We start from the raw sequence: 21,743 nt of genomic DNA, 5'->3' as shown, positions 1-21,743 counted from the left end.
GCGGCGCATTGGGCAGGGCGGGCGCTCGGGGACCGAGCAGGGTGGAGGCGAAGGGGCGGGAGCAAGAAGAAACCTCGGGAGGTCGCGCACCGTTGAATGGCAGGTGTGTCAGTCGTGGGACTTGAACCCCTGACTCCCTGCAGCCAGAACGCCGCCCGCAGAGACTACCCGGCTCTACGATTTCCCTATCGTTGCGGTCAAAGCTCTAGGCAATATTGATCAAAATCGCTTTCAGGAAAGATAGAGTTTTTAAAAAGTCTGCACGATGTAGCCATTCAGATTTGCCTCCGAACTGAAGCGGCGGGAAAGGACGAGCTTCGGTAGAGCTGACAAGAAAATGAAGCAGCTCAACCTGTTTTTTGGGAAAGTAGCGGAAACCGTAAGCACCTTGAATCAAGGATAGCTGTGTTTGAATTGAGGCTGCATCGCTTACATAGTGGGTGACGTCTTAGGGTGCTGTGCCCCCCAGTCCCCTCTCTGCACCTGTACATTTAGGATAACAACGTCTACCCCAAGAGTCTTCAGGAGATATTAATAAATGAGTCATTAATGGGAACTGGTTAGCAATCTATAGGACAATGATACTTGAAATTATCTTTTTTTGTTGGGCAACATTTACTTGAATTGCTGTGGACAAATATCATTTGCATTGCAAGTCAACTTGTACCATACAAAACTCAAGAATAGTTTAGTAAAAAGGAATTCAATTAAAGGTGCACACTCAGAACCAAATAATTTCCAAAAGCCTATCAGACAATGTCCAAAACTTCCCTGAAAGGACACCCAATACTTTTCTCTTGTCCATTTCCAAAACTTTGACAATTTTTTTTGACACAGGTGAACCTTGACATAAGTTGTTATATAGTGTTTCAAACTGAGTAAACATGGAAGTATTAGCAGAGACAGGTGTTGTAAGCCAGTATTTCTCCCACTTTAAGCGCTTCGGGATTACCTGGGTATTTTTGTCAAATGCACATTCTCCCCTAGTAGATACAGTGTGTGTCTGGACATTCTGTATTTCTAGCAAGAGCTCCAGTTATGGAGATGTTGGTGGTACAGGAACCAACCACCCTTGGGAAAACTCTCAATGTACATTAGAATGTTGCTGTACGTTAGAATCACCTAGAAGCTTCTAAAATCCCTGATGGAGGCTGGCACCCAAGCCAATTAAAGTAGAATGTCTGGAGGTGGGAGCCAGCCTCCAATAGGTGTTGGAAATTCCCAGGTGATCTCAGTGGGCCTCAAAGTTTGGGAGCCATTAGTCATTTCTCTGTCATTGGTTATTCTGATTATGTTACTAACATATTCAAATGTTTATTGTATTTAATATAAAATCTAAACTATTTGTATAGCATTTTTAAAAAAACCCCTAGTTATCTAGCTTAGATCGTCATGTACCTATCTACCCATCATATAACAACAAAAGTAACTTCGTGTTTCTCCTCCAAATCATAGAGTCACCACAGAATGCCAAAGGGTGCAGCGGGGATAACGTGTTTTAATTCTGCTCCACTTTGCCTTTAGAGACTTTAGGTGGCAGATGAGGGGTAACAGAGAGGGAAGCAGAGAAGAGAGAAGAGGGAAAAAGGAGGAGAGGGGACTGGGGAACGGTAGAGAGAAGGGAGGAGGGGGAATGAGCAGAGGAAACACCTACTGAGAAGCGAGAAGTGGGTTCTGAGGGAAACGGTCTTTTCCAGTTGAAGAAGGCCTCTGAAGTGTGCACCACATCCCTTTTTTTTCTGACTCTAAACAACCTGCAAAATCCCAATTATGAAAGTGCAGGGAAAACTCCAAAGGGGGAAACAGACTCATACGCCCTGCTTTGTAATTTTGACCTTCAGCTCTCTCTCCCTATCTTTCACTTTCCTGAATAATTAAATGAGCTCCAGTCATTGGACTCATCTCTCCTCAGATTCATAAAGGAACCTCATGCCCTGCTCTTCGTGCCCTGTAAGAATAATGATGTCCCTGGGCCCCTGCTCTGCCCACCTACCCGCTTTCTGCAATCCCTGACTGACTCCAGTGAAAACACTCCGAAATGGAACCTGCTCTTGTTTGAGCTCAACTTTTCTCCTTCATTTCCTATGCAATTGTGTGCATAAATCCTCCGTTTAGCAAATGTACAATGTGGAGGTTAAATGATCTGCTCAGTGATAAAGGCTCTGGCACCAGCCCGAGACCCTAGGTAATTGATCCACACTTTTGGGAGATGTTGAAGCTGTAGATTCCTTCAGCTCATCTGGGAGATCTCATCCTTTCACTGACTGAGTTAAGTACTGAAGGGCAGGCGAGAAATTCGATCCGGAGAACAAACAGCAAACTTTTGATCTTTTAATATGTGTTTCTGTTGAGGAGCTATTTGACATTTTTACGTCAGGCACATCTAGATACAGAGGATTCTGCTGCTCTGTCTGGTGGAGGATTTCTGAGGTCCATTTTAAGGCAGGGGAAAACCCCCACAACTTTTCAGACATGGTGTTCTTCTCCTGCAGATATATGACAGTGGAAATGAAGAAAACAATGATGAGGCAGAGGCTATCTTGCTTTGCACACACAGTACCCACCAGGTGAAAACCTTGACTTTTTGTCCAAAGTGCAGTTAAAATCTTACAAAAATCTATATAGTGCTGGACACAGAACAAATGCAAAGAACCTCGTTTCAAGAGCTTTTACAGCATATTTAAATCTCAGAAGGAGAGTAGCTTTTTCTTTTTACGATTTTATTTTTAAGTAATCGCTACACCCAACGTGGGACTCGAATTCACAACCCTAATATCCAGAGTCACAGGCTCTACCGACTAAGCCAGCCAGGCGCCCCAAGAAGGGTAGCTATTTAATGAACACACAAGGTGGATGGCGAACACAATCTCAAAATGTGTTTGGATTTTTGTTCACCAACTACGTTTTGCAGAGTGGGCAAGACTTGTAGTACTACCATCAGGTGAAAGAGCTGGGGAACCCCAGAAATCACCGCTCTCAGTTTATGTTCTAGTAGGATCTAATCAAACTGCACCCCACCTTCCAGGGAGTCACCCCCACAGAATGACAGGGAATTTTAAAAGGGCAGAATTCATAGTAATTCTGTGACAAGTTTTTTATTGTTCTTGTCTTTCTTTCTATCACCCACAATTCCAAATTCCCTTGCAAAGTCTAGGACCTGTTTAGTTTGTTCTTAGAAGGTATAATTACATGAAGCTAAGATTAGGCCTGAAAGTCTGTAAAGAAGTTGAGTTCATTTGGGCGACATGTAGGGTCCCTCTTCCGCACGTGGCTGAACTAAAATGTACACGTGATGCCTGAACAGGGACTTGAACCCTGGACCCTCAGATTAAAAGTCTGATGCTCTACCAACTGAGCTACCCAGGCTCTTAGTGAAAGTGGTTAATTTATTTTATAAATAACTAAATTCCATAAAACAATCTGGATTACCAGGAAGGGCTGGAGTGATCCAAGGTTTCAGGAACTTCGAGGACCTTCCAAAAGTGTGGCTCCATTACCCGGGTCATCGAATTCTTAAGCAGATCAGGTAACGGCCACACTGTACATTCATCCAACAGCCGGTTCATGCGCACAACTACCGGGAGAACGAAGTGTCTTCCTAGAGTCAGTCATTGCCGAAGATGATTCGCGGGTTTGGGCAGAAGGACCCTCGGGGACAGTATTTAATCCGCAGATGTTTGAAGAGCCGAGGCTCAGGCTCCCTCACCAACCCGTGGGGGAAACCGGGACGAGGTGACCACTTTTAGGAACGATTGTGCAGTAATCGAGGAGCATCTTCAAGAGAATGAAAGAGAAGATGGAGACAGGAGAGGAAGGTTATAACCTTGACACGGGCCGGGGAATTAAGTCCGGTTGTCCCCTTCGGTATTTTCCCGGTGGTGTCAGAAATGGGATGTCTGGGGTCCTTAGGGCTGCGGGGGGAAACGCAAGGCCGCCTCTAGCTTTGTCCTCCACGTTTCATCGTGAGCCCCAACTCGTTCCAAGACACGAATGGCCGGCAGTTGAGGAAATAGTGCTCGTGGCTGATGAAACAGTTTTTGAGCACCTGTAGAGAGAGAGCCTGGGGACAAAATCCTACCCCAAAGGCGGCCGCGGCGCCCACTTCCTGGGGGAGCTGTTCCCGCCCTGCCCTGTCTAACCAGGACTACTTACTTGTGAGCCAGTCATTATTTTATCATTTAAGACGTTCTTCATTGGTTTTTCTATTCATGAAGACAAATGCAGTTCTGACCAAATGCGAAGAAAATAATGCATAAACTTCATGCGGTACCCACGATGCCACCTACCACGAAATAATGTGCAAGTGTTATTTTATTACGTAAGTTACACAGAATCTCAGGAATTACAAACGCTGTGACAAACATAAACCCGGGGGAGAAAACATTTAGTCATTTGGACTTAACCTAAAACATAAAGCAGCCCGCCAGCTTCCTCTTGCAAGGGCAGTTCCAGTACTTTCGACCGGGGGGTTAGAGGGGCGTGTAAGGCCCTCCCCGCCGCCCCCTCCTTGCCTGTGCGCGCTCCGCACCTCACAGCCCCGCTCGCGCTCTGCGCGCCTCCCCCGGCGCCACCGCGTCAGCCCCCGGCTTCCCGCAGACCGGCTCGCTCGCCCCCGCGCGGGGCCGAGCGCAGCTCAGAGCGCGCAGGGGGCCGCGGGTGCTCCCCCGAGCGGCGGATCACGGCACCGAAGGGCAGCGCGCTCGGCGTCGGTGCGTCAGGATGGCCGAGGGGTCGAAGGCGCCAGACTCAAGCGCTCGCTTCCCGCGCTCGGGGTTTCTGGTCTCCGCATGGAGGCGTGGGTTCGAATCCCACTTCTGACACGCTGGTGTTTTTATCCTTGCCGTGTCCACATTCTGCAACTTTTTAAAATTAAATCACAACTTCCTTTTTAGGCAGCAACACCGAAGCTTATCCTTCCTCCCTTTTACTACCCGCGCTTCACCCTTCTCAAGCCGGTGCTGGTTAGTTGTCTTTCTCCTTTGCCTGCCCTCCCTCCCTCCTTTCTTCCTTCGGTATTTGTGATGTTCATAAAAGTCTCTACGGAATAGCAGCAATGTGTCAGTATTAAAATGTAGGTCTTACAATAGAGATGAGGTGAGGGTTCTAAGTTCCTGTTTCCAGCATTTAACCTGTTCTGTGAGAATCAGGGGCAGGTGTTTCGAGCATTCTCCCGCCCTCCTCCTGCGTGTGCCTCCCTCTCCACTGTCCTGCCTGGTCCTCTTTTTTTTTTTTCCTACCGACCTCCCTCTTCCCCTTCCTGCGCACCTTCTCCCCAACACTTCTCTCTGCCAGCCTGAGGGCGTGGGCTGTGGAGTGAAGCGTTTGGATGTGATCTATTCTGTGTCATGAACTCGTCGAGAGGCAAAAGGGTTAGAACAGTGGTTCTCAACCGGGGGTGATTTTGCACCCCGTCCTACCCTCCATGGACACTTGGCAATGTCTGGAGACACATCTGATTCTGTATTTGTGTCTATTTAAATGCGTGCATCTAGAGATGTAGTAAGATTCATTTAAAAAACAGTGTGCTAATGATTTAAAAAGTCTGAGACAGTGGTTTTTAATTAATTTATTTACAGGAAAATGACATACAAATCCTGGTATGAAAATATGTGCAAAAGAGCAAAATTAGAAATGTTTTTCTGCAAAATTACCAAGTTATTTGTGCCAAGTTAACCAAAGTTCTTTTTAATTGCCCAAATATTCTGTTACCTCTTTGTCCTCCTGGTATATTTTTAAACAATTTTGAGAAAATTTACTTATTTTTAAGTTTCTGATAATCACTGTTATTAGTGCTGTGGTTTTTACATGTTATCTATTTAACATGCCTTGTTTTATAAAATTCTGACTTGTGTTCATGTTTTGTCTCTCATGACAATTCATCTTGACTTGATTTTCCCAAGTATAGGCTCTAAATTCAGAATAGTAAAAACCACAAAGATGTCTTTTACACCAGAATTCTTTAAGTCTCCTAGAATGGCTTCCAAATAACACAAAGATTTGTTCTTCCACTTTATAAAAAGGAAGAATAATAGAAATAATTAGGTTGGCTTTGATATTTTTCAGACTTTAACTCAGAAATGTTGTGAGAGTTATTTTATTTACCAAGTTTAGGATTAAAAAAAAAGACCGAAACTCAAAAGAGAACAATCTTCCTAGGTTAATTATGTATAAACATATTAGTTTGCTAGGATTGCTGTAACAAAGCAAACTGGGTGGCTTATGAACAGAAGTTTATTTCACAGTTCTGGAAGCTTCCAAAATCAAGATGTTGGCAGGGTTGGTTCCTTCTGTGGGCTGTGAGGGAAAGATCTGTTCCAGATTTTCCTCCTTGGTTCGTAGATACCATGAGAATAACATGATTATTTCTCTCTATCTCTTCATATTATCTTCCCTCTATGCATATATGTCTCTGTGTCCAAATTTCCCTCTTTCAAACAGACACCAGTCGTATTGGATTAGGGGTCATCCTAATGACCTGATCTTAACCTAATTAATTACACCTGCAAGGAAAGACCCTATTTGCAAATAAGGCCACATTCTGAGGTACTGGAGATTAGGACTCCAACATATGAATGGGGGAGCACAATTCAATTCATAACAATAAAATAAAATAAATTAATATAAATACATTTCAATGATCTTTTACTTCTCAGCTTACAGAAAACATATTCATGTTCAGGCATAAAGATAGGTGTAAAAATTGTCTATAAAGTGATGGTCAATCAAGGACAATGATAGTATACTTTATGATGTAAAACAGAGCTCCTGGAGATTTGCCAACATCCTCAGGGTTTATGGTATGTTTCTACTCACAGGATAATCTTTAACTCCACAAATGATTTGTTATACTACCAGAAGGGACCCCTCTGTCTTCCATTCTGCTAGTGCTGATTAACTTAATACACTAGCTGGAGCTAAGGTCTTACTACTTACTACGCCAAAGATAAGTTGACTACAATCTTAAATGAGGATTGGTAAGAAAGTATTAAAGGTGAAGCCAAGGATGTTTCTGATGCTCATCCGACCTGCCTACACTGTAATCCCCTCAAAACTGTAAAGACATGAGAGTCAAGCCTCAACACCCCTTCTTTACACATTCTAAAATTAATTTGATGCCATTGTACCAAACACAGATATAAAAATATTTACAAAAACAGTGTATATAAAAATGTGTATTTGTGCATATAAAATGTTTACAAAATGCATATAAAACAATTTTCATATGGATCAAAGCATTCTCTTGTTGAAAAGCCCAGTTTTAGCCCTAGCGAAACTGTTGTTTGACTCACCCTCCCCACCTGGTGAAAACTGCATTACTCATTTGGTGATGTATACTCTATTACCCAGAACTGTTACTAAAAAGCTTCGTGGGATATTAATGCTTACTCAAATTCTCCATTGCCCGCATCATCTTTGTTCTTCGGGTAAGACAGAAAGAAAAAATGAAAATATCAAATATAAGCTTGCCAAACTTTCAGAAATTCTTAAATTTTCTTAGCCTACAGTATTAATTTTGGCCTTAATAACAGTGAGATAAACTCCCCTGGGAGTCCATTGACTTTCTACCTACAAATCAATGACTAAATACCATGAATCTGAGAATGTTGCCTCCAGTCCCAGTCTCCACCTTCTTACAGGGTATCACAGCTAAATATCACGAGAGATGGACATAGAACATGGTCTCATATTCAGCAGGTACCAGAAATATTTCTACAACATCCTCTGAAATACCTCATCATGTTTAAATCCCATCTTGAAATCAAGAAACTGTCACATTGGAAAAAGGAGAAGATCCAGTCATTGGCTGTTTATAAAATATGCATTTTAAATGAAAGACGCTGAGAAGCTTGGAGGCAGTATCAATGACGTGTGCTAGGCAATGTAGCAAGTGATTCGTTTCACCAAGTCCCATCTACAATAACGTTTTTTATTTTATTGTTTTTTAACTTCTGATCTTGTAAGTTTATCAGTGATTATTTATTTATTTACTTATTTAGAGAGGATCTACCTTGAATATTTGCATTCCCTCACACACAGTCAGACTGCTACACATCAGAGCCAAACCAGGGTTGGACTGCTTCTTGTCAGTTGGACCTTTGTTTAGTTATCTAACTATAATTTTGTATGAAATGTACTATCATGCCTCCAAACACAAAAATGATACAATTGAAAGTCAAGTCAAGATTGTAAGCAGTGACTATATTTCTTTCACTATAGTAAATTTCAGTTACTATATATTTAAAATGTAAATTAGAGATTAGCATATAGTAGATGCTCCTCAAAAGTTTTTTAGTGGCACCTCGGTGGCTCAGTTGGTTAAGCGTCTGTCTTCAACTCAGGTCATGATCTCAGGGTCCTGGGATCGAGCCCTGCATTGGGGGGGGATGCTCAGCAGGGAACCTGCCTCTCTCTCTACCTCTGCCCCTCTCCCCTGCTCTTGCTGTCTCTCTCAAAATGAATAAATAAAAAATCTTTTTTAAAAAGGTTTTAAAGATTTGATACATTTACATAGTATAATATGATTGCTATTGTAGTGACAAATTAGTACTTTTATCAGTTAAATAATTTTCATTTCTTTTTAGTAGTTGGAAAAATTAAATTCTGGTCTCTTAGCAAGTTTGATGATTATAATATAATATTGTTTGTCATGCTTATTCGTTTTTTATGGTTTTTTATGTTTGTTTGTTTTTAAAAAGTGGGTTATTTCACTTTATATTGGAAACTGAAGGATTTATTTTTTGGAGTGTTTTGGCCACTTACTCTATGGATGATGGGTCAGCAAATAGAGCCCAAAATAACCACTTTATGGCTATCTCTGTGGATTTTTTTTAGGTCAGTAACAGTCCACTATTGCAGATAGAATTGGGCAAAGCCATTTCAAAACTTTTTTATTAAATCCTTTTTTAGGCAAAACCATTTTCTCCAGCTTTATTTCTTATTCTCACCAACTTTCCCTATCCTTCCAGAGAAGCTCCTTTCTTGCCAAGAGAGAGTGGTCACTAAAACTTGTTCAGATATTTGTGGTGTCTTCTTCAAATCTGTGTAGATCTAATATTCTGTTGGTCCTCTTTATTATTATTGATCTTTTAGTTATCAGAGTCCAAACTTAGGCGCCTTTCTTCATCAAAGTCTTTGTTTACATCCAAGACCAGAGTCAGTTTTTATGTCCTTCCCTTGTGCCAGGTGCCAAACCAGCCATATTCACCTCTTGGCTTCCAAATGCATAATTTTAGCTTATTTCATTGTAAATGAATTTGCACTGCTCTGAAGTAGAACTTCTGAGAGACAGGATGCCCTAAGGATGAGAGTAGGTAAGGTTTTAAGTGAGATTCTGCAAATACAGGGTATTAACACGTCACGTGTGTTAAGGGGAAAAAACAACGATTTCTCCCCAAGTGCGGAGGTGTTATAGGGACATTAGACCAAGGTTCCAGAGCCTAGGGCACCTGTGCCCTGTCCAAACTGAGGAGATGCTGACTGAACTTCTTGGGAAGCCATCCTTTACCCCTTTGTGGTTTCCCGCTAAATTCTGCAGGGTACTGCTCCTCTCCAAGGGAATCCTGTTCTTTTTCCTATTTTCTGCCATGGAAGTGTGGACTATGTGTTGCTATCCTAGAGCGGAAGCTGGGGCCATCTCTTCCACAGTGGATTCAAATCCAGTTACCTCACCCTTTCCTGCAGGAAAGTGTCACCAGAACTTTCTCCTATCAATCACTTTTCCTCATAATTTTAGTTTCCAAAGGAGTGCATGAGAGTGGTGTAAGATAAAGTTATGGCCCAGAACCGTGGCATTAATAGGACCAACTCCCCAAAACTAAGCCAAGCAATTTTTTTTTTCTCAGTGTGACAGGCCAAATTTCTTGTGGATGTCCTCTCTGTGACTGCTTATCTTTAGACCCTAGGATGTGCAGGCACATTTTCATGTCTGCCTTGTGACCGCATTTTTATTAGCACCAGCACTCTGTCTAGCCGCTTATCCATCTGTATTTGCTTCAGAGCTCTGAGTCAGAAGTCCTGGGTTCCAGGAACAGCTCTGTGTACATGCTGTAGGGCTAAGAGTGACACTTCCAACTTGGACACTGACAGAGTCAACTTCTCCCCCCACAGGTTCCCAAAGATAATTCAAGCCCCAATTCTCCCTGATATCTGGCTTTCTGATTCCCTTTCTTCTCCTGCTATCATCTAAACAGTCCAGGCCCGTGTCCTACAGAGAAACCCCTCGCCTTCATTTGTGAATCTAACTGCTTGGCAAAACCAGAAAAGTGGCCATATTTGCTCCCTAGTGGTTTGTGGAATGGAGTTCATCTACACATATTAACCTAAACTGGTCAAAATAGGATTCTATTCTAGTGAGGTCAGGGAAACTGGACTGAAAAGGCACTTGAGGACCTCTTTTCCGGCTGGAACCATGGAGGGTGCAGAAGAGAAGAAAAAGAAGATTCCTGCTGTGCCAGAAACCCTTAAGAAGAAGCGAAGGAATTTCGCAGAGTTGAAGATCAAGCGTCTGAGGAAGAAGTTTGCTCAGAAGATGCTTCGAAAGGCAAGAAGGAAGCTTATCTATGAAAAAGCTAAGCATTACCACAAGGAATATAGGCAGATATCTGTACAGAACTGAGATTCGAATGGCAAGGATGGCAAGAAAAGCTGGCAACTTCTACGTACCTGCGGAACCCAAATTGGCATTTGTCTTCAGGATCAGAGGTATCAATGGTGTGAGCCCAAAGGTTCGAAAGGTGTTGCAGCTTCTTCGCCTTCGCCAGATCTTCAATGGCACCTTTGTTAAGCTCAACAAGGCTTCAGTTAACATACTAAGGATTGTGGAACCTTATATAGCATGGGGGTACCCAAATCTGAAGTCGGTGAATGAATTGATCTACAAGCGTGGTTATGGCAAAATCAACAAGAAGCGAATTGCCCTGACAGATAACACATTGATTGCCCGATCTCTTGGTAAATATGGCATCATCTGCATGGAGGATCTGATTCACGAGATCTATACTGTTGGAAAACGTTTCAAAGAAGCAAACAACTTTTTATGGCCCTTCAAATTATCTTCTCCACGAGGGGGAATGAAGACAAAGACCACCCATTTTGTAGAAGGTGGAGATGCTGTAACAGGGAAGACCAGATCAATAGGCTTATTAGAAGGATGAACTAAGGTATCTGCCATGATTATTGTTGTAATCTGGCCAGTTAATAAATGACTACTCTCATGGAAATGTTTTGTTGTCCTGGTGACTTTTTGCTAGCCTGACTGCTGTCCCTTAACTATTAAAGCAAATCTTGGTGTGTGATAAAAGTCATCAGCCTTTGCGTGCAAAACTAGGGTCTAGTTTGTATCTTGGTGGAAAACATTCCTTGGGTTTATTAAAGACTCTTCTGTACCAAGAATATATCTTAATTTTTCACTTTTGAATTGTGCCACTGAGTTAGCCAAGATGGGTCTGTTCTAAGAAAACCTATGTCATAGGCCTTTGCATGATTTACAACTAAAAATACTGTTGCTGAAAAAAAAAAAAGGCACTTGAGGAAAGATTTTTCCCACCCCCTGCATTATTTCCCCTACTCTTTCACACACGCGCCCTGGAAGGACTCTCCCCATTTGGCAAGTGGAGAGCTTACCCATCAGGGGCCACCAGGGGGAAGACAGCACCCAGCAACTGCATGCCGTGGAGCTAGGGACCTTCCGGATGGACCTTCTGTAGTAATTTATAAGTATAAAGGGCCAATGTTCTTGCATATAGAAGGAAATAAAGGTGGTGAGGATACACACAGAGGGAGACATGAAGACAGAAAGGTGAATTTCCAGCTGGGCATCTAGGCAGTGGCTTTGGGTCTAGTTTCTGTCATATGTCCTGTACCTGTGCTGATCTTTGAAGATGTCTAATCTTGATGTTAATAGTGTAACATTAGCTGAGTAGCCTCTGGTATTCCTATCAGGTCTGAAGATAAAAAAAATGATATTACTAAATCACAAGACAATTATTTGAGACTGATAAGGTATCAATACATGAGACTGGCCTGTAAACCTTCAATTAAAAGCAGCAGATGCAGTTAGGGAGCAGGCAATCAAGGTTAACAGTTTGCAGGAAAGAATGAACAACCTTGAAACCAGGAAGTGCTCAGAGCCAGCGATTATATGGGAGATTCGAACTCTGATGTGGCATCACTTTACAACTCTTAGATTGCTAAGCTTATTAATGCCACAGATAGGTTTTTGTGGCTACTTAGTTTTGTTGAAAATGTTGCATCCGTCCTGGATGGCAATCTGGCACCAATCAACCCAATCAAGATATATGTATAACATGTTCTCTAACTTCTGTGTCACTTGGGCTATGTCCAAGTCCCTGAAGGGAAGTGTATGTGGATGTTTGGGCAGAGTCACGTGTAGCATCAGGAATTAAGAGGACACCTTCTTGGAAGCATTAAAAAAAGGTAAATTATGGTAGATGCACCCTATGAGGTATTGCTCAGCATTTAAATGACATAAAAATAAGATAATGATAGTTTTGGAAAAAAGTCAGAAGTAAAATGCTATGTATACAAAGTATAATTTTTGTAATATAAAAAGGATATGCACAAAATATTATTATGTATTCTGTAAGAAAACATGTCATGTTTTAAAGTAAGAAAATGTGAACACTTAATACATTAGAATGGTTCCCTATGAAGAAAAATGATATAGGGAATAGAATATGTAGATAAAAAGAAATCAATCATTTGATTAAGAGGGTCCTTAAACAGACCCATATATAGATCAGATAATCTAAAAATCTAACAAAAGTACTATGAAATGTTGAAAATAATTGGTGTTCTCTGTGGTCCATTATTTTTTTTAATGAAAATTCTACTTCCACCCATGAAGGATTAACAGCTAGGAGAGTTGTCCTCTTGTTATACAAAAATTAGAAAACCAGAAAAAAAATACATGAAATAACCATTAGATAAACAAAACATGCACTGGCATAGAGAAAACAGAAATCATCCACACGTGTGTAAATTTAATATTAGACAAAATTGGCCTTGCAGCCATAGTGATGGAATAGAAATGAGACATTCTCATTTACTGAAGAATCTATGCAAGAATAAATAGGGGTGAGAGGCTGTGAAAGCATCCCCTCATTCGGTTGCCTGACTTGCTAGACATGTGCTGTATATGGTATGAGGAGTGTATAGTGGGTGATATTTTAAAGGTTAGTCATTACACTAGCTGGTCACAGGGAAAGAGTGCATCATTGCCAAATTGTTGTACAAGTTGAGGAGGAGAAAACCCACCATACCACATGATATGGTTCAAGAAAAAGGCTTTATTGGAAGATTTATGAGCCCATGCTCAACATGCAAAGGTAGGGGTCAACCAATTCTCCCTTGATAGCACATAGAACGATGCCAGATGCAAGCACTCCTGCAAATACAGTGCGTCTGTAGTCCTTCTGTTTCTTTCTGAAAGGATACTTGAAACTAGGCAGCAGTGGGCCGAATTAAGGAAGTAGTGCTCCTGGAGGGAAAGAAGACTTATTTTTTGGCTCTATCTCCATTTCTACAATTAAAGGGGAGAGGGAAATAATTTTTACTGATCTCACCCACCATTCATTTACAAGCAAATTAAATTTTAGGTAGGTTTCCGGAGCTGAAACCTCTGCACTACCCGTTAGCGCTTTGGGGGCGGAGCCGGGAGGGGCGCGCGGACTTGGGCTGAGCATCACCTGCTGGAAGACCCAGGGGGTTTCCAGGGGCCGCTGCAGGATTCTTGCAGACACGTGTGGAACGCCTGCCTGGCGAGCCTCCACTCAAGGTCGGGGAAACAGCAACTTGGAAATTAATTTTCATGACGAAGAAATAATTACTAGTATTTATTTCAATACTTAACCTTCGCTACGCGCGCGTCCACTCCCTTTCCCTCTGTTTGGTCGTTGAACCCCTGCAGACACAAATGGAATTGTTTATGAAGGAGTTGAAATAAACCGAAGCGAGGAAGCTGACTGTGGGCAAAACGTCCACATCTTACAGGAACAGAGACGTTATTGGAAGGGAATCCACTTGATGGCAAAACACTTACGACTCTGGCGGGATTCGAACCCGCAACCTTTGAATCTCTTCCTGTCAGCACTAGAAGTCCAATGCGCTATCCATTGCGCCACAGAGCCTGTGAAGTGCGGCTTTCGGTTGGAGCCCTAAGGTCGTTGGTTATTTATTTGGTTATCACTACAATACATTTCCGGAAACTTACACTGCTCCGGTCACTGCGAAAGTTCAAGAAACACAGAAACAAGACAATGCAGGGAACACACAATACCCGACGCGGGGAGTTTCTGATCCTCCCAGGGACCACTGTCCTTTGTCTCTGCAAGTTAAGGAAGAGTTTGATCAAGGATCAAAAACCACAACTCATTTCATCCGGCCAATGCACCCACACGCTCGCGACCGTGGGCTTCGCGAAAATGGAATTTGGGGACCTCCCAGCGAGCGGCGTCGGAAGACTTTCTGAACACGTCGCGAGGTCCCCCTCCTTCCCCTCCGGCTCCGGTCCGGGGTTCTCCCTCGCGGAAGGGAGGCCCTTCTTGTTCGTTTGGAACGTGCTGCTGTTGCGACCCTCTGATTCTGGGGTGCGCCCAGGCATCTTTGGCAATACTCCAGGTTTCCTAGCTCGGGGATTTTCTTTGCTGCCTCTCCTCTGTGCGGCCGTGCGCTCCAGCCGCCCCGGCTCCTTCAGCGGCCGTCGGTCAGGTGGGCCCCGGTCCTGGACAGAGAGGGCCGGGCGGCGGGTGCGGTCGCCTAGGGCAGACGCCGGCGCGCGGAGTCCAGGGTCTGCGGGTCCGGGAGCCGCGAGTTGCGGCGAGCTGAGCATCCGGAGGGACTCGTTCCAGGGAGAGAAGCGATCGCAGGCTGTTCCTGAGACGATTTAGGGCCATGCGACCCTGACGCGCGGCATTCGGGCCCAGTCCTGCGCGCGGAGTCCGGAAACTTCGGGGTCAGGAGGCTTAAGGCGCCGGTCAGTACGAGCGCGGGCGAGCGGCCGCCCTTCCCCCACCTCCCCGCGGCCTCGGGGCAAGAAATCCTTAACTCTGAAACTTGCCGGACAAAACCCGAGCTCCGAACCGACCGTCGGGAAAACCGCCGCGCAGAAAGGACGCGTGTTCACCGGAGCTGAAGGCGGGACTGCGCGAAAAGTTCTTGCAGCGCCAGAGCCCCCCAGCCCGACGCGGAGAGCGGTGTCGCCCTATTTCCTAGAGTTACGGCTACGCCCACGTACCTGCTTACCGGTCGGAATTCTTTCCCTTCCCTCCCTCCCTCCTTCCTTCCTTCCTTCCTTCCTTCCTTCCTTCCTTCCTTCCTTCCTTCCTTCCTTCCTCCCTCCCTCCCTCCCTCCCTCCCTCCCTCCCTCCCTCCCTCCCTTCCTTCCTTCCTTCCTTCCTTCCTTCCTTCCTTCCTCTCTCTCTCCCTTCCTTCCTTTCTTCTTTCTTTTTTAGATGAAGTATCTGAGATCTTCACAAAGCACACGTCAGTGGGGAAGATCAAATCTGACAATCCAGAGATACAGCTAAGGGTACTGTAGACTACTTAATTGAGATAATTAAGCCCACATGCTGTACTTTTCGGAGGATTCTAAAGCTTTCAAGTGAAAGGAAGTCGTTTGGGGTGGACAGCGGTAAACATGTATTTGTCATTAATTTATGTCTGCAATAAAAAAAAAAGAAGTTCACTTGAAAGGGCTCCTTAACAAAAACTAAGATGCCTTAGGCTGGGAGTAGTTAATTATTTCAAGTAGCTTGTTACGGCAGATATCTGTAACAAATCCCACAACCAGCGTCAGTAGAATGAAGTATTCCTCAGGACCTTATTCCCTCTAGCTCAGTAATATTAAAAACTCATCTGAGAACATGTTTTCAAATAATTAATTTGATGCAGAGATGATACCTAAACATTATTTTTATTATAAAGTCCTCTAGGCCACTTCTCCATCATGGGCTACTCTAATAACGCACCCACATTCTCAAAATACTGGGTAGACTTTTCCAATATATATCATGTGGAATCCAATCTGGTGTAGCATAAAAGACCCTGTGTTATCTCCCATTTATGTATTCGCACAGCTATGGTGCTCTGCCCCCCCACCCCCCATCTTCTAAACTGTGCGTCCAATTAACTGGACTGACTCCTTTGGTTTCCTAAAAACCCAGATCTCTCAGACCATAGATTTTGTGTGAAAGCATTTTGCTTTTTTCCAGTAATCCCCTCTCTTCCAATTCCTGAGCCTATAAATTGTGCTTGTTGGTCCACCTCTGCCTCACTGATAATACCTTTCACACTGAGGAAGGTCCTGGGTTTGGACCAGCACTATACCCCTAGTCATCCTTGTTCACGGGAATTGATATTCCTTTTTGGTGGCTCAGAAAATTGGTTTGCTGCTTCCAGACTGCTCTGATAATTGACTGAATTACAATGGACATCTTTAAGAGTGAAGTTTGTTTTTCCCCCACAGTCTTGGTATACACAGACTTTATAGCCCACCAAGTTCATGAAGACATTTATCAGTGATCAGTGATCCAGCCTCTCCAATCTGAGCATATTGAAGGGCTGATGCTATTAGTCATATGGGATACTATTTTTATGCCTTTATTCACAGACCTTCCTGACAGCAGATCTATGTACTAACTTTCCTGAATAATTGATTTTTCTCTCTAAATAAACATCTTTGGTGAGACTACCTAAATCTCTCACTGGCTTACCCTTTAACAACCAGTCGGCAGGGTTGGAACCTCTGCAGGCAAACCCCAAGGAATTTCAAATCCTTTAACCACCCTACAGGCTCCTTCCACAGAATGTTAGCTCTTTTGGGGGGGTGCTGGGGTTGGAGAGGGAGATGGAGAGAGAATCTTAAGCAGGCTTCATGCCCAGTGAGCCCAGGGCAGGGCTCAATCCCACAATCCTGAGATCATGACCTCAAAACCCTGAGATCATAAGCCAAAATCAAGAGTTGGAGGCTTAAGCGACTGAGCCACCCAGGTGCCCCCAGAATATTAACTCTTAGTGAAAGTGCGGGGTAGGCAAGCCAATGGCCACGTGGGCTAAGGTGAGATGTGACAGGTGCCTGGTGTGTGGAGCATCTGCACACGTTTAGTTTTGTAAGAAAGAATTTCATGGCTTATCCAAGGGTTCTTGGATTAAAGAATGCACCCCTAGTAAATCAAGAACCAGTCGAGGATGGTGAGATTCGAGCTTCCTTGACCTTAGTCCATTCTCCAGGCACTGATCCTCCAGGACGGGTGTGTTCACATCTAAGTCTGGGGAACCACAGAAGGGCAGGCAGGAACTGAGTGGCACCTCTGACTGGCAAAAGCAGGTGGAAGAGGAGCAGGCTCCAAGGGCACTCACCTGAGTTACTTTCACAGCTGAATACGGAGCTGATACTCATTAGATGGCGTTCAACTGGGTTCCTCGGCCCCTGACCCCCAGCCCCCGGCCCCTGGCCCCAAGGACACCATCCCAGAGAACGAACTTCCCGAAGAGCCGGACCCAGCAACTTTCTGTCATGCACAAAGCTGAAAGGACAGGTAGAAACACGTAAGTACCAGGCAAAGTTGAGCCATATTCTAAATAGGGTTAATTTTGGGCTTAGAAATCATGCGGTTCCTAGGGGAGGGTGTTGAGCCAACTTCCTTTTAATGGCTGTAAACTTAGATTCGGGGTCCGCAATGCTGGGAACAGAAGTGCCGTTGTGGGGACACAAACAAGGAGATCCGTCAAATGTTCAGATTACAAGGGAAATGTTTCCTCAAGCCCTTGTCTGCAAAACTCTCATTTGCAGTTAAATGTCACTGGCTTCTGTCTTCCTCTGTGGTGACAGGAATAATATCTCCTTCTTCATATTCTCACAAGATGTTCTTTCTTCTTGCAACCGTAGCACCTAACAAACAGATGTTTCAGCTCATTTGGAGCTTGAAAACACTCTACCGGTAATTCATTTTGCAAAACATTGTCCTACAGAATTAATCCTAACTACAGAAAAACGTTTCGTGCACAAAACCAATTATGGTATTTAAAAAATGGGTAACAGTAGCAGAGCAGAAATAACATAGATGTCCAACAAGGGGAAATATTTCCTTGATTCCGACTTCATCTGAATGATGGAACATTAGAAAGCCACTAAAATGATATTTGAGAAGTGCCTGGAAAAAAAGTGTTGATGATATAATATTCAATTAAATTAGTAAAATACAAAATCAAGACAGTTAAAAGCAGCCCCCGCCACGTGGAATCTGACCTGGTATTCTCAGCTAGGCCTTGATGTTCTTTTGTGGAACATAAACAATTTCACAGAACACAGATGTCAGACCAGGCCTTTCAGTGACCATTGATGGATCAAAATGAAAATAAGATCACACTGCTCTCCTGTCTGAACATAAACACGAATGTGAAACACACACAAAACAGAACCAAACACACAAATATTGTTAAGCCACAAAAGTGACCCAGCGTCTCCTCATCTTGTCCAGTATGAATGACGACACCTTCTTGACCAACCCTAGTGTTAGCATTGCTTTGGTCTTCCTTCGGGGTAGGATTTATTAAGCTATCCAACCCTAGAATCACTCCCAGACAGCATCCTATCCAGAGAAGCCCTGCTTTTTTAAATCCCCCAAATCACCTAACACAAGACTAAAACACTTTTACTGAGATGCACCCAGGGGTCCCAACCTGTTCAACTACTTATGTATTCCTGGTGGTTTTTGTCTGGAAGATATTGGCACAATTTATGTTTTGTATGACTTCAACTATTCCCCCCCTTTTTTTGCACTCAAAATACTGGGGGCGAGGGATGCCTGGGTGGCTCCGTCGGTTAAGCGTCTGCCTTCGGCTCAGGTCATGATCCCAGGGTTCTGGGATCGAGTCCTGCATGGGCTGTCTGCTCTGCGGGGAGCCTGCTTCTCCCTCTGCCTCTGTCGAGAGAAAGAGAGAAAAGGAAGAAACGCAACAGATTAAAAAAAAAAAATACTGGGGGAGGGGGCCCAGCTCTCTCTCTTTTAAGCTCACCCACTCTCATATCTCAAGAGCATACCTTTTTAAAAAATTATATTTAATTCTTTGACAGAGAGAGCGTGCACAAGCAGAGGGTGAAGCAGGCTTCCCGCTGAGCAAGGAGCCCTAGGAGGGACTCAATCCCAGGACCCTGGGATCATGACCTGAGACAAGGCAGCCGCCTAACAGACTGAGCCACACAGGAGCCCATCAAGCGCATACCTTCTGCTTTAAAAAACTTTCCCACTTCAGGGGCACCTGGGTGGCTCAGTCGTTAAGCGTCTGCCTTCGGGCCAGCGTCCTCCGCATGGAGCCCCGCATGGAGCCCCGCATGGAGCCCCGCATGGAGCCCCGCATGGAGCCCCGCATGGAGCCCGCGAGAAGCCTGCTTCTCCCTCTCCCACTCCCCCTGCTTGTGTTCCCTCTCTTGCTGTCTCTCTCTGTCAAATAAATAAAATCTTAAAAAAAAAAACTTTCCCACTTTTATTATTAAAAAAAAATACTGTGGAGAGCATGAGAGGAAAAAAAGATACAGCCAAGTGCTGCTATTGTGAGTTTCTGGGAGGTTTGGAGTGTGGGCTATTTGTTTTCTCCACCCCCCTCCATCCCAGGGTGAGACAGTCCTTATTACCCAAGATTCTTCTAATCAAGGAGAAACATCTATTTTACTTGGCACAAGAAAGATGAATTCTGTACCTATAGACTCAAGGACTTTGATGTTGAATGTTCCTCAATAGTCCTTGCTGTGATCAAATGTCTTTTTCAATGCCCTTCACAATTACATGGGCCTTGAGTCTGTTTCCTGACTAACTGATGCCAGGTAGAGGTTTGCAGAATTCATGGAGGCTTCTCTACGTCTCTAATCTGCTGACATTTAATTAGACCTTAAGAATTATTTTGCATGTGTTCTTTGATGAGGAACTCTTTTGGGGTTTTATGTTAATAACAAAAAGTTGAAACTTAAAAAAATGTTTTAGGAAAGCTCTAGACAAAGGTCTGCCCTCAAAATATTCCAATGGGGAGAGGCAGAAAATTAAGATTTAAAATGTCATACAATCTTTTAAAGCAAATAGTGGGGAATTTTCCAAAGATTGCCAGTGAAGGTCCTTACTTTCCATGACCACATTCATTCTGTTTATAAGTGAGGGTACAGTTTATCTTCTCTGGATATTAATAAAAGGAAAATATTTGGTCTTTAATTGGATCTAGGGCCTTTAATTGGATCTAGGGTCTTTAATTGGATCTAGCCCCCCCCCCCATTCTCAGTGGTATCTGAATTGAATAGAGCTCTATTTAAAGAAGACTTTGATACTTCTGGCTGAATATAATCTATTAAATCCAAGCATTTATCTCTGCTTTCTCAAGAGGCATATCCATCAGCTCTCACATCTTGCCCTTGACACTTTGCTGGTCATGAAATGGGGACCCATCTCTCTGGCATCCACACTCAACCATTTTGTTCTGAATCTTTCCTGTAGAGCCTCTGGAAATTCTGCAGAAGGAAGCTGAGTTACAAACCTAAAAAGGAGAACAGGAAACGTGTTGTGTTGGTTTCAATTGAAAGAAAACGGGCCCTTGCATTGGGAAAAACAAAACAAACCCAAACCAGGTAATCCATTTTTTAGGAAGCAGCTAGGAACTCACAGGAAATGAAACTCCTGGACCGTCTATACCTCTAGATTTCTTCTAACCCGCATGGAACGGGAAAGCTCACTGGTATTTGCCAAGCACTTTCCTGAAAGCAATGAGATGAATACGTGCGGTGTAGCCTCAGAGCTTGGGGACACGGAGGGAGGGCACCCAGGGCGGTTTTCAGCGCCTCCCTCCCTGCACCGTGGACGCAAATCAGCGACAGTATCTCCTTCCCCGCAGCCCATCCAGCGCAGGGTCGTCCAGCGGACGCTGGCCTGCGAGCTCTGGAAGAAGACTTGCTCCCGTCCAGGCCTAAACCCCTGCGTACCCTAACCCCCATCCCCGCCCCCCGCCCCGGGGCCCGAGGAAATTTGCTCCCAGTTCCGGACACCCCAGCACCAGCACACTCCCAGGTCACCCGCAAGGGAAGCAGGTGGTAGTTCACGAATCGACCTCGACTTCGTTGGAAAAGAAGATGCTTGTGGGGAGCACCCTCGTCCTCCTGCTCCTAAACGTCGGGGGCCGCGGGGGGCGTTCACCCCCCGCCCCAAGCCTTCATGCAACCTGCGGATTTTTGCCCGACGCACTACACACACTTCTGTCCGCCCGGGAGTCTTACGGCTAAATCTCCCACATTTCCCTCTGTACTTGTAGGAAACTCAGTGTACACCCGTAGTCGTGGCCGAGTGGTTAAGGCGATGGACTAGAAATCCATTGGGGTCTCCCCGCGCAGGTTCGAATCCTGCCGACTACGTCTGAGCTTTTACCAAGCTTGTCTGGAGGAGAAGGCCCCGTTTAGCTCTCTCCGCAACCTGATCCTACCACCGCGGTGGAGGGGGGCATGTGTCTTGTTCTTAGACCCGGCAAAACCCCACCGCCGCTGGGCTCCCCTGTGGGGCCCAGAAAAAAATGGAGTGAGTACAATCCTTTCTTCAAAAAGTTTGCACCAATAGACCTGTTTCAAAACGAGACAAGTTGGTGAAAGTGTCCCTCAGATAAATTGTAGAGGGTGTTTCTGCCACAAAAGGAAAGCTATTTTTATTTTAATTTAGAAATGTATGGTAGAGTAAATTTGACTTTTTGAAAGAATA

At 44.2% G+C, this 21,743-nt stretch overlaps 4 non-coding genes and 1 pseudogene across 4 annotated transcripts; 3 read left to right on the top strand and 2 right to left on the bottom strand.

Annotated features, from left to right (window-relative positions):
• Positions 1–3,293: 3,293 nt before the first annotated feature.
• TRNAK-UUU (transfer RNA lysine (anticodon UUU)) lies at positions 3,294–3,366 on the bottom strand. The gene has a single exon. It is a non-coding gene; the product is annotated as a tRNA-Lys (tRNA).
• A 1,347-nt stretch (positions 3,367–4,713) lies between these two features.
• Positions 4,714–4,820, top strand: TRNAL-CAA (transfer RNA leucine (anticodon CAA)). Its single transcript has 2 exons — positions 4,714–4,751; positions 4,775–4,820. It is a non-coding gene; the product is annotated as a tRNA-Leu (tRNA).
• A 5,579-nt stretch (positions 4,821–10,399) lies between these two features.
• LOC114199803 (large ribosomal subunit protein uL30 pseudogene) lies at positions 10,400–11,166 on the top strand (annotated as a pseudogene).
• Positions 11,167–14,058: 2,892 nt separating this feature from the next.
• On the bottom strand, positions 14,059–14,147 carry TRNAR-UCU (transfer RNA arginine (anticodon UCU)). The gene is given in 2 exon segments: positions 14,059–14,094; positions 14,111–14,147. It is a non-coding gene; the product is annotated as a tRNA-Arg (tRNA).
• Positions 14,148–21,324: 7,177 nt separating this feature from the next.
• On the top strand, positions 21,325–21,406 carry TRNAS-AGA (transfer RNA serine (anticodon AGA)). Its single transcript has one exon. It is a non-coding gene; the product is annotated as a tRNA-Ser (tRNA).
• The last annotated feature ends 337 nt before the right edge of the window (positions 21,407–21,743 follow it).

This window comes from Eumetopias jubatus, unplaced genomic scaffold (genome assembly GCF_037043125.1).
Source record: "Eumetopias jubatus isolate StellerSeaLion01/CBP00866 unplaced genomic scaffold, mEumJub1_p1.0 scaffold_6, whole genome shotgun sequence".
In the NCBI taxonomy this organism is placed as follows: domain Eukaryota; kingdom Metazoa; phylum Chordata; class Mammalia; order Carnivora; family Otariidae; genus Eumetopias; species Eumetopias jubatus.
Note: the sequence above shows the minus strand (reverse complement) of the source record. Positions and strands in the feature narration are given on the sequence as shown.